The 19,926-nt window shown below is 42.9% G+C and overlaps 1 long non-coding RNA gene across 3 annotated transcripts in view; it reads left to right on the top strand.

The window, feature by feature from the left end:
- The window catches only part of LOC120387306, a 39,634-nt gene that overhangs the window by 15,466 nt on the left and 4,242 nt on the right, over positions 1-19,926 (top strand). For all 3 annotated transcript variants that reach the window (XR_005590115.1, XR_005590114.1, XR_005590113.1), the window contains exons 2-4: positions 5,031-5,193; positions 13,164-13,315; positions 19,169-19,237. This is a non-coding gene — a long non-coding RNA (uncharacterized LOC120387306). The remainder of the gene's footprint in view (positions 1-5,030; positions 5,194-13,163; positions 13,316-19,168; positions 19,238-19,926) is intronic.

Genomic DNA, 19,926 nt, shown 5'->3' with positions numbered 1-19,926 from the left:
TGGACGGTAAGGTGGATAGAAAACTGGCTAGATGGTCGGGCTCAACGGGTAGTGATCAATGGTTTCATGTCTAGTTGGCAGCCGGTATCAAGTGGAGTGCCCCAAGGGTCGGTGCTGGGGCCGGTTTTGTTCAATATCTTCATTAACGATCTGGAGGCTGGTGTGGACTGCACCCTTAGCAAGTTTGCAGATGACACTAAACTGGGAGGAGTGGTTGATACGCTGGAGGGTAGGGATAGGATACAGAGGGACCTAGACAAATTAGAGGATTGGGCCAAAAGAAATCTGTTGAGGTTCAACAAGGACAAGTGCAGAGTCCTGCACTTAGGATGGAAGAATCCCATGCACTGCTACAGACTAGGGACCGAATGGCTGGGTAGCAGTTCTGCAGAAAAGGACCTAGGGGTTACGGTGGATGAAAAGCTGAATATGAGTCAACAGGTGTGCCCTTGTTGCCAAGAAGGCTAATGGCATTTTGGGTTGTATAAGTAGGGGCATTTCCAGCAGATCGAGGGATGTGATTATTCCCCTCTATTCAGCACTGGTGAGGCCTCATTTGGAGTACTGTGTACAGTTTTGGGCCCCACACTACAAGAAGGATGTGGATAAATTGGAGAGAGTCCAGCGGAGGGCAACAAAAATGATTAGGGGGCTGGAGCACATCACTTATGAGGAGAGGCTGAGGGAACTGGGATTGTTTAGTCTGCAGAAGAGAAGAATGAGGGGGGATTTGATAGCTGCTTTCAACTACCTGAAAGGGGGTTCCAAAGAGGATGGATCTAGACTGTTCTCAGTGGTAGAAGATGACAGAACAAGGAGTAATGGTCTCAAGTTGCAGAGGGGGAGGTTTAGGTTGGACATTAGGAAAAACTTTTTCACTAGTAGGGTGGTGAAGAACTGGAATGGGTTACCTAGGGAGGTGGTGGAATCTCCTTCATTAGAGGTTTTTAAGGTCAGGCTTGACAAAGCCCTGGCTGGGATGATTTAGTTGGGTTTGGTCCTGCTTTGAGCAGGGGGTTGGACTAGATGACCTCCTGAGGTCCCTTCCAACCCTAAGATTCTATGATTCTATGATTGCCTAACTTCCCAAGCCATCCCTTGCTCACTAGACTATGCTGTCTTTCATTTCTGATAGCTGTTTGTGTTAGGAAGATGAATGGGAAGCCAGGGAAATTCTATCCACCCAAAACTACTCCCTGTCTCTAAACATTGAATTACCTTCCACCCAGGGCTTGCACTTTCATATGCTAAGTAGATTACAGCACGTCATTCCATTTACTGATTTGCTGTGTCAGAGCTACAAAATTAGCTTACCCTGCATGCTTTCCCTGTTCTGTTCTTTTCCACCTAATTCCCATCAGCCATTCTGAGTGACCATCCTTTGTAGTAAGCCTGTGTGAACATGTTGATTGGGCAGTTCCTCCCAGATGCCAGTTGGTTATGGGGAGAGAACTCAAGGAATCCTCCTCCTCCTCTACCATAGTGTCCACCAAACTTTGACCAGTCGTATTTGTCCAGATAGTAAATGGTCTGACTAATCACCAACTCAGAATGCTTTCAATCAGTGTCAGACCCGAGTACCTCCTATTGCAAAGACATTTTTCCCTACGTTATGGATAAGTTCACCATATCTTATCTAAAACAATCTCTCCAGCGCTGCAGTGAAGGACTGCATGCAGAGGTTAGTGAACATGATTTCAGTCTCACAACCAAATGTCCTAAGAGCACTGAGAGAAGCCAGCATCGCCATACATGGAGGGGGATCCGTGTCCCTATTAGTTGAAGGCTGGATCTGCCACTGCCTAAGAACTTCAGAGACAAGAGCTACCAGCAAACATGAAATACACAATAATCCAGCCTGTGCTTGGGAAAATCATCACTCAGTCCAACCAACAATTCCAGCTAATACCCTGACTCCAACCTTTCCTTTTTTGGCAAGCTTATCATGAAGTTGTTAGTGACTCAAATCCAGGAGCAACAGCTCTTTCCCGATATCCTTTGCCTTCTAAATCAAGCTTCAGATTAGGGTATTATAGAACTGATGCTAGCAGCATTCATTGAGGATCTCCTTTGCCGTGTCTCCATGGCTGATATTTTTAGGTCTATTACCAGCCTTTCACAACAATCATGAGGTGCTGCTCCTCTGTGATCCCACAGGAGCCGAGACCAGCTGATGCTGCTCAGCACCTGTCCCCTTGCTTTAATCATGAGGGGGCTGGTGACAGGGCATTCTCAGTGAGGACTTCTCACTTCCCCCATCAGTTCAATGGAGCCTGGATTTGTTGACCTCTGTTTCCCCAGGACTTTCTCAGGGCAACTGAATGCTGGCTGGGTGAGGGTAGCATGAGATCTTGGCTTTTCTTCTAAAGAGCTGTAGGTTTTGAATGGTGGAACTAGGCCCAGCCCTTGTTTTCATAACACTGGGTCTAATGTGTGACTGATAAACTGAGCTGTATTGTGAGTAGGGGATGGGGCACTGTCAGGAGTCAAAAGAAATTAAATAACTCTAAAAGAAAAAGGTGTTCGTTTTGAAAAGACAACTTCCGCTCTATTAAAAATTACTAGTAGAGCTGGTCAAAAACTGGTCATTAGCATTTTTTTCAATGAAAAATGGCTTTTTGAGTAAGTGAACATCTTCAAAAAAAGAAACTCTGTTCTCAAAGATTTTTCAGTTCTCAAAATCCTAAAATTTGAATTTCTCAATGAAAACCAGAAGAAGTTCAATGAAAACAAAAAATTTTCATTTTTGTCAACATTTCTGCATGGAAAGGGGGGAATCTTATCCCAGGTAGTTCTAGTTACTATTGTAAAATAGCCCCCTTTTACTCTACACATTGGCCAATGAATGATTTCAAATCATATCTGCTTGCTTCACTGAGAAAAAAAAATGCTTTCAGTCCTGTTTGCCACTGCAGAACCTTTGTAGCCATCACGGAGCAGTCTGCCTTATTTAGGGTTGCCAACTCTCACTGAAGCCATTCCAGGAGATTTCCCCCCACCCCCAACATGATGTAATGTCATTTTCTTAAAATATCCTATTAAAATATCCCAGATTGTTTTCAATAGTCACCGGGAGATCAATGCCGATTCCGGGAGACTCCAGGCCAACCCTGGAGGGTTGGCAGCCCTACCCTCATTGCATCATCAGGAGAATGATTAAGCTTCTAATTGGAGAATCTTTATTCTGCTGAGTATGAGGCAGAAAGAACAACAGCTTGATTTTCAGATGTCAGGGCAGTTTGTAGCTCTGGATAGATTTGCTATGGCAATCACTGCAAGAGAATAAAGATGGAGCCCCTGCAATGGCAGTTTTACTCTCATTTATTGACTACAATCACATTTTAAGTAGCTTTTGTGCAGGAAAGACCTGGGTGAAAAGGAGGACAAATCAGGGAACTGCAGGAAATGGCAATAGGAAGAACATGTCAAAAGAGTGTAATGGTCATCTTGGTTATGATGATAGACTGAATATTTTAGCATCCAGCGTTTTAAAGCCCTGAGATGATCCTGGCTATATGCCATTGAAATTCATTATTAAATCATATTTAACTAATATGGTATTAACTATCAGAGGGGTAGCCGTGTTAGTCTGGATCTGTAAAAGCAGCAAAGAGTCCTGTGGCACCTTAGAGACTAACAGACGTTTTGGAGCATGAGCTTTCATGGGTGAATACCCACTTCGTCGGATGCAAGTACTGGTATTAACTGTGATTGTGACAAGTATTTCTCTATGATTTCCACTGTAATGCAGATATACTGAATGCATCATTAGTTTAAAGCATTGGCCTTGAATGGATAAGTTTCATGCTCGTTCCAGCTGGGAATATGGAATCAGCCTCTGTCTACAGAGGTTAAAAAAGGATGGATACATCCTTGCTACTATCTTCAATCCTGCACTTTTGACTCTCACATTAAAAATAATCCATTTGCAAAAGCAGAGTCTTAATTGTGCTATCTTGGCCAAATCCCAGCAGAGATAATTTTGCCAGCCTAGACAGAGACGTTATCCTTCATAGCCCCTCAAAAAACTGCTGCATACTGTTGCTGCCACAGAAAGATTGCAGCACTCCACCCAGGGGGTGGCTGCATTTCAATAGTTGGTCAGTGGTCCCTGTAGATACATTCTACCCGGCACTTTAGACTCCTGCAGGGGCAAGGGTCATGCTAGTGAAAGGCATTGATTCTCAAACACATGCAAGACCATTCATCAGACACATGTAATAAGGTCATTTTTTAAAATTATAATACAGCTCCAGGATGGACCAAAAAGCAGGTGACAGAGCTGGAAGTTCTAAGCCAGTAAGTGGAAAGCTGGGGGTTCCCTTTAAGGTTTCATCTTTGCTATCCCAGGCTTTATGGAACACTAAATCATTGTCACACTTGCCCCCATCTTCCTCTTTAATTATTTCCCTCTCCCTCTCATTGTGAAAGCTGACAGATAAAAATTGTAAAAACAACAACAATTCCTGGGAGTTCTCCTGAGCTTTATGGAACATTCCTAGTAACATGCATCCAGATGCAGTGACTGTGGCATCGGTTGTCTATATAGCTTGATGATGGCTATATGATGATGGAAAGATTAGGGATTATTTTTTTCCCTAATCTTTCCATTACCTATAATATTTTTACACACAAAGGGTTTGTTGCTTAGAAAACAGTTACTGTCAGCCTTTGAACAGCTGAAAAGCTTCAGCATCTTAATGGAAAGTAAATTATTGGTGCTTTCACAATCAAAGAGGTTTTGTAACCTGATGGGAATCTTAACCGTTTCATGTCTTTTTTTTTATTTGTCCACTCTTCTCAAAGTGAATGAGAATTTTGCAGAACAGTTACAGCGTGTGCGGTAGCGATGCAAGTTTCCCCACCAAGGTGTTTCAACCCTGAGCAAGATGGGCTTTCTTCTAGGGCAAGAGGATATTTCAGCTGGCCTGCCCATCAGTGCATTACCCCCTTCTGACTGCAAAAGGAGGATACCCAGTGAACACCTGTCCTGTGGGACTTGGACTGACTTCAACTCTTTCATTTCACAGAGGCTACAAGACTACAGTCAGATGGTGACAACTATTGGTTGAATTGCATTCATCCTGATTTCTTAGAGGCTACATATCCCATTGCCATTACCCTGATTCACTCACACTTGCAATCCGCTGGCAGTTGCAACAGGATTCTGTATTCATCACTCTGTCTCCACTGGTGAGTAGTGTAGTTACTGCTAAAGAGTTGCTGTGTTTCAGTCTGAAAGGGCCTGCCTTTTAGCTGTGGGTAAAGTGCCTGTGGTGCATGGAGAGTGTGTAAAGTATTTTGGGATTATTTGTGGACCAAATATTGGCCGCGTTTACACCCTGTAGAATCTCATTTATTAACCCGAGACTCCACAAAGGGTATGTCAGGGTACAGATCGGTTCATATAAATAATTTCACATGTGCGCACACACAGACACTGACTATCACACACAACTCTTAAAAGATAAAAGATCTTTCTACCTTTGTTGAAAAGGGTAAGGCAGAAGCCAAACTACCCACATCAGAAAACGAAATAGTATCCAGGCTTGAAACGTTCAATAGCTTCTCAGCAAAGGTGTGTAGAGGCAGAGAGACACAGAGAGGCTCTGGCTAGGAAGCCAGTAAATAAAGGACAAAATTATCTCCAATCTCTATGGTAGGACTCGACTCTGATATTTTGCTCTCCCTCCCTGTGACATAAATGGGAGGTCTTGTAGGGAGAATTTCCTCCCACCTGTAAGTCTGGTTTGGCGGCCTGTCGCCTCCTGACTGACAGCTAGCCTGTAAGCTCTCTCTAAGGAAGGGAGTGTCTTGGTCACATGTCTGTACAGCACCTCGCACAACAGGGTGCCCTGCATGACTTGGATCCTAGATGATACCATAGCACAAATAACAAATAATATTGTGAATATCATTTGTGCTTTAATCTGCAGAGAACTCTCTCATTTCTTTTCTTAGTTAATAAATCCTTAGTTAGGTTACTATAAGATTGGCTAGCAGTGTTATCTTTGGTGTGCGATCTAAGGTACCAATTGATCTGGGGTAAGTGACTGGTCTCTTGGGACTGGGAACAATCTGAATATTTTGTGATTTTTTTGGTGGAAGTGACCATTGATCATGATGTCCAGCTTGCCGGGGTTAGGATGACCAGATGAGAGACATGAAATATTGGGGGGCGGAGGGGGGTCGCTGGCAGAGGAAAAAAAACCAAAAGAGCCGCCAGAGCATAGGAAAAATTGGTGGGAGCTGAGCTACCACCGACAGCTCCCCACCCCCGACCGCACCAGTTCACCTCCGCCTCCCCTGAGCTGGCTGCCGTGTCCTGCTTCTCCCCACTCCCTCCCAGCACTTGTGCCGCCATACAGCTGATTCATGCAAGCCTGGGAGGGAGGGGGGAGGAGGAATGAGGCGTGCTTGGGGAAGAGGTGGGGCCAGGGTGGGGATTTGGATCCAATGGGGCAGGAAGGGGGTGGAGTCAGGGCGCACCTCTGCCTGTGCGCCGAAGTGCAAAATATCGGGACAATTTGCATCTCGACCGATGTTTGGTCAGGACACGGGACAAACAAGTAAATATCGGGACAGTCCCGATAAAATCGGGAGGTCTGGTCACCCTAGCCGGGGTGGCATGATAGACTGGAGAGCCCAAGTGGACTGTCTGTGATGCCATGGTAAGACTGTTATAGCACTTCAGGAGTTCACACTTGTTATTGGGTTGGTGAAATCTAATTATTGAACATGCCACCAGTTTGGGACATCTGCCCTGCTTTTTGATTGTCTGTCCTGAAGTTGGCACTCACAGTCTTGAACCACTCCAGGCAGCATGACAAATACTACTGAGTCCTAGTATGTGGCTGTGAGAGGAGCATTGCACACCACTGAGATGTGAATGTAGGGAGGGCAGTTCCCCTGATTTTTGTTCCTTATCACTAAACCTACAAATCGTTGCTGGAAATGTATTTTACTCCCAGCTATATAGATGAGTTAATAAGCATATAATGTGTGATCTACAGTATAAACATCAATAGGACTGTACATAGTGTAAAGCAGGTCAGAATATAGTCCACATGATATGAAGCTCATATTATATATAAAAAAACCTGGCTTTCTTTCACTGTAACTTTCTTAACCCTGTTAAAGGGAAGGATTGAATTTAGCTCCTGACAGGTGAAAGATTTATGGCTAGAAATGTGAAGGATAGTGACCCCTTTCATCAGCAGCCCACATGCCTAGTGGGTGAGAAGCTGTGATTCGACAAGGTCATATTCATTACCTACACCCTAGCCCAGAGACACAGATGACAACTGCACCTCATCCTTCAGCCAGGAAGGCTGTAGTCCAGGCCGCTAAGGCAGCAGGGGTAATCCACACAACTCATTCTATTTCCCCTCCCCCTGCAAAGAAAATTAACAATTTCACTTGTGATCCTAAATCCGATTCTAACCTAGGTGTCTAGATGGCAAAGGCAATTGCTTTAATCCATTAAGCTACTTTAGCACCCTGTCTTTATCTGAAACTTGCAGACAGAAAGTGTCACTGGGAACTTGATGGACTTAAATACTTAGTGCAATCAAAGTTCGTGGTGTGTAAATTACATTTTCTTGGGTAGCTTGTTTAAAAGGGAAAAAGCAAAAAAACCCGATCCTTATCACAAGCCTGGACTCTTCGGATACAGCTGTGACCATGTTAAACAAACCATGGCAGTGAAGGATTTGAGAAGAGTTTGGGGACCGAGGTGGTTTGTTTGTTGTTATTAATTTGGAAGTGGCTGCAGCCTGACAGACAAGCCATTTTTAAGGGTGACGCTAACCCAACAAGAAAAAACAACAGAGCCTGTTAAAACAGTGATGCTACGAGTAGACATTTGTGTGACATGTTGATTTCTTAGTCTCTCCCTATTATTTGCCAAACTGCGTAAGGTTTCCAACACCTTTATGCTGAATCTAGCTGTCACAGAACTGTAATTTAGCGTATACACAGGAATCGATGTTTGATGACTGGGAGCAGAGAGATCCCTAATGACAGCCTTTTTGGCCTCTGGCATTTTAAATCCCCTGAAGCTGTTGTTATGTTTAGATTCTGACTGTGGAGAAGCTAAAACCTGCATCCAGAACTGCCTATCTGAAGGGGGGAGGAGACCGTCATGCTCAGAAGCATCGTGTGCTATCTCAGCTCAAGATTTTAGAAACTCCAGGGATTGATTTTACTGACGCCCTAGGAAAATCATTCAGGGACCACATGTTTTGAAAAGGAGCTGGATCTGGGATTGGAAATGTGGTCAGGTCTTCATGCTCATGCCTAACAGCTGAAAATGAGAAAGGCTGAAAGCAGAGATACCTTTGCATTGAACGATCTGCTGGTGGCAACATGCATTTTGACCCCTTCTTGAAAAATTGGCCTCTTAATACCTTCAGGGAGTGTTACTTCCTGGTCCATGCTCATTAGTAGGGTGGATATAAATTGATTAAAAAAACCCACCGATTTTTAAAAAATGTAAGTTTTTTAATTTAAATTAAAAACAGGTTTATATACCAAAAAAAATCAATTTAAAATTAAATTTGAAATTGACAACCTATATTAAAGCCTAAACTTATTTAAAAAGTTATCAAAATGATTTAAAATATATACAAAATATATGATCCTACCTGAATCATGGGATGATCTTCAAATAATTGCAGCTGAGTTGTGAAGAAGACATGGAAAATTACGGAAAAGTAATAATGGATGTTTATTAATTGTGGTAATTTGGAAAAGCCACAGCAAACCTATTTGTTTAAAAAAAAATTGCTGGAACAATACAAACACTCAACTATTATGTTATGCCTGTGAATTTTTTTAGCCAACCAGATAATTTGGTGCAATGGCAGTGCCCTAACTTGAGCAGGGTGAGCGCGGCAGCCATCCAGGGCACAAAGCTGTGGCTGGTGGGCATAGGAAATGGGGCAGAAAAATGAGGGGAAAAAATGGTAGGAGGCAGAGCCCTGCAGTGAGCGTAGTATTGCCACCCTTACTTCTCCACTGCTGCTAGTGGCGGCGCTGCCTTCAGAGCTGGGCCCCATGTCCTGAAGGCAACACCACTGCCAGCAACAGTGGCAATACCATGCCCACTGCAGAGCTCTATCCCCTACTGTTTTTTCCCCTCATCCCTCTGCACCTGCTTTGCGCCCTCGTTAAAACCCTCCCCAAAACTCTCCAAGATCATTTAATGTACTAATAGTCAACAAGGTGTGCGTTGCAAACCTCAAAATGTATGCACAATTCTGGACTGTGCCAAATAAGCTAATTTAAAACAAAATTGTGGTAGAAGCCTAATATTGTGAAATCCACAAATCCTGCAATATTGCAAATGAAGGTAGGACTTAAAAATATAATATTAAGCAGTATGTGTTTGCTGCCAAGTTTTAGAGAAAGACAGACCACTGAACTGGTGGAAGTCGCTTGGCATTTGGAAGCAGAGTCTGTTGAAGTGCTAACCCAGTTTATGAAACAGTAATCTCTTCTGCAGGTTCAGAGAGAATATTTTCTTCATTTCAGTTTATTCAACTAGTTCAGTTCAATGACTAGTTTGTTCAAAGTTAAGAAACAAATTGGAAGTTGAAAAAGTTTTCTTCTTTAAAGCTATGAATAAAAGCTAGATGTGAGAGGATGAGATCTACTGGGTCTAAAATCTTAAAGGACGTGGTGACCAGAAACAATCAGTTCAATTAACTAACTAGAGATAATATTTCCTTTGCTTAATAAATCAGTTAGTTTTAAATGTAAAACATGTTTTGATATACACATTTGATATCCAGCACATTTATTGTACTTAATAAAAAAAATGCTGGTTTTGTGCATTTTAATTGTATTTGAATTTCCATCCAGATAGAGCTTGATATAAGTCACAAGTAAAAAAATAATACATTAGGAAAAAGTTAAACTCTATAATTGCTTAAATAAATGTGTATAGCTATAACGTATCCTCCCAGTTAGCAAAAAAGAAGCCCAAAATTTAGTGTATTTAGTGTATTTAGTTGCAAATTGATGTGTTTTAATGATTGCCAACCACTGCGAATTCTTTAGGGAATTATTATAAAAAATATATGCAAAACACGATTAAAATCGATTATGTAAATCAAGGTTTCCTGCTTGCTGATTTAAATCATTATTAAAATTGGAGACTTAAATCACTTTGATTTAAATCCCATCACCCTGGTGATTAGTAAGAAAGCAGTCAAATTGAACACAAAGAGTCAGGGTCCTAGAAGGAGAAGAGTGTTTTCAATTGAGTAAATAATTTGAACCACAACTGCTTCTAAATGTCTACACTGATTTGCTGCAACAGTAGTTTAATCTTGGAAAAGTTGGCTGAGATTTTCTTAAATCCTTGCATCATAACCACCCTATGCATGCTATGTAACCCAGCTTGACAGAAAACCTAAAATGCTTCATTACCCTTCATGAGATTATTAAAGCCAGTGAACTAATGGATTTTCAGAGATAGAAGCCATTGCAAGAGGCTCTAAATCAGCAGTGGGTGTTGAATCTGAATAAACTACTCTCTTACCAGGCTTTTAAAGTCTCAAAGAAAAGCACAGGAAGCTCTGTTCTTGTGCTGTCTTAAATAATCCACATAGTCGTACGTCCATCTATTCCCTGGACACGTCACTCCCCAAAGGCCAGATTCTGCTATCTGGCTGCAATAATAGAATCGTGCTGCAGCCGCTTGGTGCACGGTTCTTGACTAGACTCTTCCAAAACCTTCCCTGCACAAGAGTTAAAATCAGGGGAGTCATTATGGACAATTAACTTTTATAGTTGGCACAGCAAGGACCCTGGAAATTTACAGATGAAGCTAAAATTTTGTCCTTTGTTCATTCCATTCTAATGAGGTTTTCCAGCTCATACACTCTCTCCTTGATGCAGGCTGTAACTATTATTAAAACAAAGGAGTTTCACATGCTGCAGATGAGGAACAATAGTATTTAGGATTGCCTCGTGTTCAGTTGCTAGTTGACAAAATTGTCCATACTAAGGAAAGTTGAAGAATATTTCAGGTTTAGCTTTATTTATGTGGAATTAAACTGGTCCCTTCATATAGCCTTTTTTTAAAGAGTGACTTAACAGCCATTGCATTTTCACAGTAGTGCTTATAGCTCTAAAGGTAGGGTGACCAGACATCCCGTTTTTAAAGGGACAGTTCCGTATTTAAGCCCTCTTGCGGGTGTCCTGACTTTTTATTAAAAATGGACATCCTGCTCTTGCTGGATCCCTGCTCACCAGCTGCCTGCCCACCAGTGACTGATGATGGGGAAGGAGGGTGTGAAAGCTGGTGGTGGGGTGAAGATGCAGTATGTGAGGCCAGCCACTCCTCCTGCCAGTCCGTCAGTGCAGCCCTTGCTGCGTGTTGGCTCTTGGCCAGCAGGTCCCCACCCATTGTCCTGTTTCCGGCCGCACTGGCAACGCAGTGCAAGCTGCAGTGGCTAGTGAGTGTGGACAGGCATCAGGCAGTGATGAGTTACGTGTTGCCTCGATTGCCAACTCAGGGTGGGCTCCAGCTTTTCCGCCGCTCCAAGCGGGGGAAAAAAAAGAAAAGAAAAAAAGAGTGGCGGGACTTTGGTGGAAGCTCAACCGCGCCGCTTCTTCTGCAGCAGTTCGGCAACGGGTCTTCCCTCTCTTCCTCTTCAGTGGCAATTTGGTGGCAACTCAAAGAGGAAGAGAGGAAATGAGGGACCCACCACCGAATTCCCGCCGAAGACCTGGGCATGCCGCCCCTTTGAATTGGCCGCCCCAAGTGCCTGCTTCCTACGCTGGTGCCTGGAGCCGGCCCTGTGCCCACTCATCGGCCCTTTACATGTTCCCCCTCTTGCTGTCCTCTTCCTGCTTTGTCCCTTCACCTCACCAACCCCATTGCTCCTCCATCCCCTTCCCCCCTCAACGGGGCATGTGCCACTCCCAGCACAGTGTGGAGAACCAGTCCCTGGTCAGAGTGCTATGCTCACCAGCAGCCTGGCCAGCAGGCTCATTCCTTCTCCCACTGCCTCTGGCTGGGCCCGCAGGAAAGCCCAAGACCCTCCGGCCCCAAACCCCTCACAGCGCTGGCATAGGGAAGCCTCTCTGCCTGTCAGCTAAGCTCTGGAGTGGGGGGGGGGGGAGGGCGAAGCAATTTCCAGCCTGTTCATGCCCTGAACCTGCAGGATCCACAGCAGCCCCCAGGGCAGGGGCCTACCACCCTCGTCACCTGCGCCTCCCCCCTCCACACTGCATCCTGCCCCCAAGGAGCATGGGGCTGCTTCATCCCCTAGGCACCCTCCCCTGCTGAGCCACCTCTCTGTCCAGGTTCGCTGAAGCCCCTGCAGTCAAGTTTCCTGGGCTCTGGTACACAATGCAGCCTTAGGGCTTAACCCCTTCTTGTCCGTGCTGTAGCTGGGGGACAGGTGGTGGCTGGTGGTCGTGGCCAGCAGTAGCCTGGAGGTGTTAGCTGCCTTTCAACACTGCCGACAGGAAGGGATGAGCTGCTTCCAGCCATACAGGAGGGGAGGGGAAGAGATGAGCTCTGCAAAGACATGGGCCAGGTCATCCCTTCCCCCTCCTCCTCCTCTGCAGCTGGAAGCAGCTCCCGTCCCTTCCCTCCCACACCGTGCTGAAAGGCTGCTGCTGGCCACATTCTGGTGTGACCCCTGACAGAAATTTGGGGAGAGGAGCATGTGACCCCACGTGGCCCCCCAATGTGTTGCCTCGGGAGGACACGGTGCCAGATACCAGGAGCGGTGGGTCTGTGCCGGGGGCTCAGCCAGGCATGGAGGGTCAGGTCGGTTGGTCAACCTCCATCTGTGAGAGAGAGAGAGAGAGAGAGAGAGAAAACCCTAAAGCCTTCAAGATAAGAAGGTAAATAAAAAGAATCCAACTATACCATATTTCTTTTTAAGAGGTGCTCAGTCAACTTGATGTTAATTTGAACATTTGTACAATTGGTTGCCGTTGAACTCACTAGAATACTAGTAATTTTACCAGGTGTCCCATATTCGGTGTAGGGAAATATGGTCACTCTATCTAAAGGAGACCTACAAAAGGTTATTAAGAAACTGGTTTGTGCCCTTTTTTCACTCCTTTATAGTGCAGAAAGAGAACCTGATTTTGTTTAATGTTTTTAAAAAAAATGTCCTGCTTGTTTTTTCCCTTAGGAATATCAGGAACATTAAGTCTATTCTTCTCTGATTTTGCTGGAGGATATGTGGGAGGTCTCGGGGATACCATCCTAATGGAAGACGGGAGGTTGTCAAAGCCTTAAACAAAGTTCCCTTTATTCTGTGTGTTGGTCAATCTCTGAAGTCAAGTAAGTGTTAACAAAAACAGTTTTAAAATAAAACTAAAATTACACACATTTTAGGTAGTCTAACAAAAAAATCCCGTCTCTGCCAAATTGCTCAACTTTCACTCTCTTGGGTCTTGTGATGTCACCTTTCACTAGTCTCCAGACCTAGACAGGACTTGCATTCCTAATTTAAATCAGCCTTTCTTTATAAGCCGTAACAGAATAATAGCAAGGGACCAACCCCATTTCCTCCCCCACCCTCGCTTTGCAAGCCCCCTCTAAGGCTGGACTGTAGTCACCTCTATCATGGATTCTATGATTTGCCATTTAAAAACATCCTGTGATATATTTTGGGCTATTTGCATGGGAGTGCCTAGACGGGCGGGTCTGATGTACTCATTGAATAATTTTTTCTACAAGCTGGGTTGCATGAGAGGCTAATAGAGAAAAGAAACTCAGGGATAACAGTGCAAGGACATAAAGGGCCAGAGCAGCAGACTCTCAATGAGAGCGTTAATTACTCAGGGACTATTACATTGGAGAGGAAGGTTGAGTTCGTAAATGTAGCTTGGTTACTAGAAAACACACCAGTTCATTTCACAGCCGACAGGGAAACAATCACACTTTAGCACTCGTTGGCAGTCTGGGCAGAGACACAGAGGAACTGGACTACCCTCTCACCACTAGATGTTGTTCCATCACCACAGGGTTGAGGTGTGTCAGGAGGACAGTTTGTAGAACCTGCATTGCCTCTGCCCCTGCTCTCCCTATCCTGTGGATTGAGGATTCAGTCTTCAGGATAGTTGATCTCCCTCCTTTCACTGGCCAAAGTGGCCAGAAGGAAGAAACTCAACAGGAAAGTGGGGCTCATTTGACTGAGACCCTTTCACTCTTTAGGTCACATATCCAGGCACAGTTCCTTTGGGTGAAGTCCACTGAGTCCCTAGACTCTTCTGCGAAGCAGTGGGTATTGTGTGGGTTTCTATGCTCAGTGTCCCCTTCAGGTTCCCTGGTTTTAACAGTCTGATCTGCATTCCCATTCCTTTGTGTGGTCTTGGTCCCCTGTCATTAGTTTATTCTTGTTCTTTCGTAGCTTCCCCTTCCCTACTGTTTTTATTGAGGGATGGCTTCTTCTGTTCCTTTGTCCACTGATTCCTTGGACTCATTCTCAGAGCAGTGGGCACTTTCTGGGCTTCTCTGCTTAATGTCCTCCTCTGGATTCCTTGTTCTGACCCTGTGACCTGTACCTCCACATCTGTTTTTTCATTCTTTGTCCTCTGCAATCTGGGCTCTGTGGCCCCTCACATCTGAGGGGGTGGACCTTTCATTCTTTCTGCGGACTCTGCCCGCCAACCCAAACTCCAGGTAGTCTGACATCTTTCATGAGCATTAAATTCACAGGCAGGATTTAAAAAGAAAGAGAAAACATGCTTTTTAATTTTTTTTAAGAACACTTTTCTCTTACGCTCCTCTGAATTTGCTCTGAGAGAGCCACAGACCTGAGCCCTGCACAACCTGCCCTATGCATTGTGGAAAAGCATTATGCTCTGCTGAAGCATTGCACCCAATGGACTGATGGAGTCTGCTCAGGTATGTAGACTCCTAGGTTAAAAATGGTTAAACTATTTGCCAAATGCGTCTGCTGCTATTATTGCCCCCAAACAAACAAACAAACAGATGATTTAGGTTGCTTTGTCATAACCTCATGTCTGCTCCAAGACACAAGACTTTGCTAGCTCACAAGTAAGGATAGTGATCACATGGTTAAAAACCAAGAGCAAATTGAAGGCCCCCTTGAAAACATTGAAAACAGATGTTCAGAAGACTCAGACCTCTCTCCATTAATTTCAGAATTTAAATGCCCGTTAATTCCTCTTTTTATTGCACAGCGCCACACTGCAGCATGTTCAATGTCAGAGAGAACTATCCTGCAGGGACACTTGATTGATCAAACCTGAAGGTCACTTAAAAATGTGGGAACTTACAAAACAACAGGGGTGAGGGAGGGCGGTGCTTCAAGTGGCACGTTTCAGTCGGGAACCATCATGTTATATCGAACAGCTGCTGAAACTAGAAACAGTTAGATGTAGGGGATTGGCAGTGATGACTTCACACATGATCTGTAAAAAAAAAAAAGAGGGGGAAGAAGGCAATACACACAAAGGGATTTAAGTCTGGAAGTTACCCAACTCCTAGCCAAATAACCACTGGAAACTGGTGAACATCTAGTTTCAAGGAGGGGCAGATGGGACTCGTATTTTGGCATCTGGTGAAGAGGTTAAAGGGTATCCGTTCTGCCATGTTTTCGCCTCTTCTTATTCTGCCTCTCTCCCTCCTGCTTCAGTCTACTTACCCCATCCACTCCCCTCCCTAACATTCACCCCTTTCCCTCTCCCTCACTCTCTTTCCCAGACATTCATTCTGTCACATTCCCTCTATCCTTTGTCTTCCAATCCTGTTTCCTATATCTACCACCATTCAGCACTCCCCTCTCCTACAGAGAAGGTAAGCAAAAGCACAAACGCCTGCCCCAGTGACTATATCTGGAGAAGGGGGTGGCTGAGTTGCTTATAGCCTTGCCCCTTAACCTCTGCATAGTCTCCAACTCCTATGGATCTAACTAAATGTATAGGAAGGCTGCCACTGGAAGATTCACTGGGAGTTCTCACCAAAGACAGAAACATATGATCAGCCTAGCGGATGGTGGATCTTGGAGACACACACCCACAGCTCCCCCCCCCAATTTCACCGGTTCAGCTGGCCAATGGCTATTTCAGAAAGCCAGAATCAGCGGCAGAAGCAACTGCGATAAAAAGCCTATAAGACCCAGTAAACGCAATGGTTCCCCAATCCCATGGCACTGAGGAAGTCATAAGAAGTGGTCCACTGTACTATACATACCACTGGCAGCTCTGCTGAGAATTATATTGTAGCCGGATTTACAATGCAAATATTTAACTTGCAAATCATATTTCTAAGCAAAAGGATGTCCATCTATATGTGGTCAGTAAGTAGCACAGACTAGTGGAAATGAAAATAAGGAAGGGCAAGCGCTTCTGCGGTAAACAACTCTGTTAGTTGACAGATGAATGAACTCTCCTCCCAATTTTCTGTTAATGTCAAGAGCTTCACTTAATTAACAAAGATGACATGCCTATTTACCTAAACCTTTAACTGTGCATATATCATGTAGGTCAAATATATATTTGAAGACGGCATATCCCAGTTGCTTTTGGGGGGGGGCGGGTCTTGGTAATACTATTGATATACGGCTTTTCTATTTAGCATCTACGTACATCTTCTTAGACTCTTGTCTATGGTGGAAGCTTGTCAGTTTGATATCTACAAGGCCAGAAGAAGTCATAATTGAGAATATGTCTAACTGGTGCAGTATTAATTATCTGTAACAAACATGTCAAGTCAATATGCTGCTTGTACACATAAGATTAGCTTCAGTTAGTACATTAAAAGGTCAGCAGGAAGAAGAGAGAAAATGAGAGATGTGGAAAATAACATCTCTGATGTGGGGGGATATGCGGTGGGTACTCGTGAGAGATTGTCTCCAGAGTATTCAAGTCCCTTTCCCTAAATTAGCTGCACTTTCCTTCCACACAGTTACTATTAATCATGATGCTGTCAGTATAAAGACACAGGAATATGTTATGCTAGCCAATGACTTTCCAATTAATTCCAACTCTCCTGCCCACAGAATACAAATCCTTTACCCACGGAAATATTATTTCTGGTGGTCATCTAAGAGCTGCTCCTTAAAAGAACAATAAGTGTTATGGAACTCTGCAATCATAACTGATATTACTACATGATAAAATTCAGGGTGGACAAGAACCTATTCAGAAATATGCAGTACTCCCTTAGGACTAACAAAGTACCTTAATAATTCAAGGGAGATATCCAAGGTACAGTTAACTTTGGTTAGGCATATTGATCATTTGATGCTGGTAATGAATTGAGGCACTATTTAGAGGTCTCCAAGGAATATGCTAATTGAGAAGGTATTATGCTACTACAATGTGATGCATTAGCGACTATTAGACTTCTCTTTAATGGATAAAGACTAGGTGAAGGAGCCACCTCCAACCCATGCAAAGAAAGCAGTTAAGGCTGGAATTTTTTTAAATTTTTCCATATGGACAATATGGGCAAAAAGCCACTAAAGAGTGGGTTGTCCTTTCTATGATAGTGTTCTATTTTGCTGAGTACATCACTTCTGTTGATGCTGTTCAGAGTTATGTGTGCATCAAGGAAAGAATATAAACCAGTTTGAGCTGCAAAGACTAGTTACAATGGAGTCAACTAAACAATAAGATTTCAGCCTTATCTGTAAATAATCCAGGCTTTTGTATGTTTACTTTAAACCTCAGACCTGCAACACTTTAGAGAATGTAGAAACCTACCTCAGAGAATACAGATTTGCAGATATATGTGTTAGTCTGTATTTTTAACTGAAAAAGCTGTTACAGCTCTAGATGTATTTTGTAAATCCATAATTGAGCTGATTTTACACTATGTAAATTATTTACATATGTGAGGAACACATATACTAAAGATAATGAAAACCATGCATATGCTGATTAAACACTTTAAATGTTACTAAAATAAGTAGAGATTTGTAAGGCCCTAACTCAGTATTGTGGACTAACAGTGTAAAATAGTACTAAATCATGCCAGCTTTGAATTATGGACACAAGCTATTCAAGAACAGCAAACAATTTCTTTCCAGTCTTCCATTTTATGGATTCTGCTCCTCCTCTCCCCCAAGATGTATAACATATGTAAATAGGAGTTAAAGACAAAGACATTAAATAAGTTTCACCACACGCTGAATCTTAAACCTTTGCAAATAGGGGTTTATAATGCAAATATCGACACACTGCTATGTCCTGAGTCCTTGCCTTTAAAAACAGTAAGAAAAACCAGAACAGCCTGGTCACTCCCAAGCATCAAACTGTATCAGCTATGATGTTCATCCCATTTACTAATATGAACAGATTTCTGGGTTGGTTTTTTTTTAAGGCTAAATGCATGAATGACATTAGCGTTGGCTTCAGTTGCTACTTTCCTCCACATTGTAGCCTGCTTGCTACAGATAAGTGTGACAAGTTACATTTATGCTGCAACAGAAGGGACTGATGAAAAAAGTATTACATCTAAATAAGGATTTTAATATAGCTTTCTTTCTAAAGGAGATGGCAGAAGACCTTCAGAAAAGGCCATAATAATTCACATATATAGAGAGCCATTGAATCTTATCAAGTTATTAATGAAATTATTAGTCTTTTTAATTCTAAATGACTAAAATAGCCTCTTAGTTGGATGGCTAACTTTAATATCATATTGATTAAGATTTTGCCTAAGGGAACTTGCATTCTATACTAACAATCCAGTCCAACGAGGAACCCATTTAACACTCTTATTAGCTCTATACAAAGATTAATTAAGCAATAATTTCTTCAAAATGGCTCCTCATCAGTGGTTAATAACAGATTTGTTAGTTAACTTCGTAAAGCAAGATCCACAGTGGTGAATGTTCTAGCAAGCTGGTTAATTGTTTTAATGATTTTTGCAGCTTTTATTGCTGATTTAAATTGTACTTCTCAATTTGTAACAGGAGTAATGTTCATAAATAATTATCCACAAGATGCTGTTATGGCAGCACAGATGGAAAAAGTCAGTCATTTAACTAGAGGGGTTCTGGAATTCATTTAGAATGAAGGCCACAATTTACAGCAAGTAGTTCTTTTTAATGCATTTTCAAATAGATCTACGATTTCTTGGTTTAACATTTTGATTTAAAATGTTTTTATTGTTGCTATCTAATAATATTTCATCATTTCCTTTTAACCTACACTCCAGAAAACATAAATGTCTCCACTACCAAGCAAACAAAACCCACAACAACAGCAGAAGTGAAGGCTGGGGCAGGTGAGAAACATCTAAGACCTATAAATAGGCCTGGCTATCAAATATAAAGACTCAAAGGTACATCAAAACTTACTATTGTAAAGTCTAGTAGAGACCTTGCTAGATGCTGATGACTAGCATGTGACTGATTTCAACAATTACCTGTGCCTTGGAAAGATTTGCAGTGAAAAAAAGAAAAATACAGCCCCTATTAAGAGTTATGCTGACTTTTCATAGGCTCTTTCACAAGATACTGCCAGAAGCAGACAATTTCAATTACACAGTGAAGACTAGATAAAGGACTTCTCTTTGCACCTGCAGACCTTGCATTGTTATAATCTGCATAAAACAAACAAATAAATCTATCTAGTGCAGTAGTTCTCAAACTTTTATACTGGTGACCCCTTTCATATAGCAAGTCTCCGAATGCAACCTCCCTTATAAATTAAAAACACTTTTTTATATATTTAACACCATTATAAATGCTGGAAGCAAAGCAGGGTTTGGGATGGAGGCTGAAAGCTCGTGACCCCCCCATGTAATAACCTCGTGACCCCCAGTTTGAGAACCCCTGATCAAGTGTAAGCCAGGGTCTGAATGAGCTCTCCTCTGCCATCTGTTGATGAACTGGGGGGAAAAGACCTCAGGAACAGACTGTATTTGCATAGACACACCTACTTTGCCTCAGTGATCAGCAGACAGACCTACCT

The sequence above is a fragment of the Mauremys reevesii genome, linkage group 1 (genome assembly GCF_016161935.1).
Source record: "Mauremys reevesii isolate NIE-2019 linkage group 1, ASM1616193v1, whole genome shotgun sequence".
NCBI lineage: Eukaryota > Metazoa > Chordata > Testudines > Geoemydidae > Mauremys > Mauremys reevesii.
The sequence above is the reverse complement of the archived record's forward strand: the minus strand, read 5'-3'. Positions and strand labels throughout refer to the sequence as shown.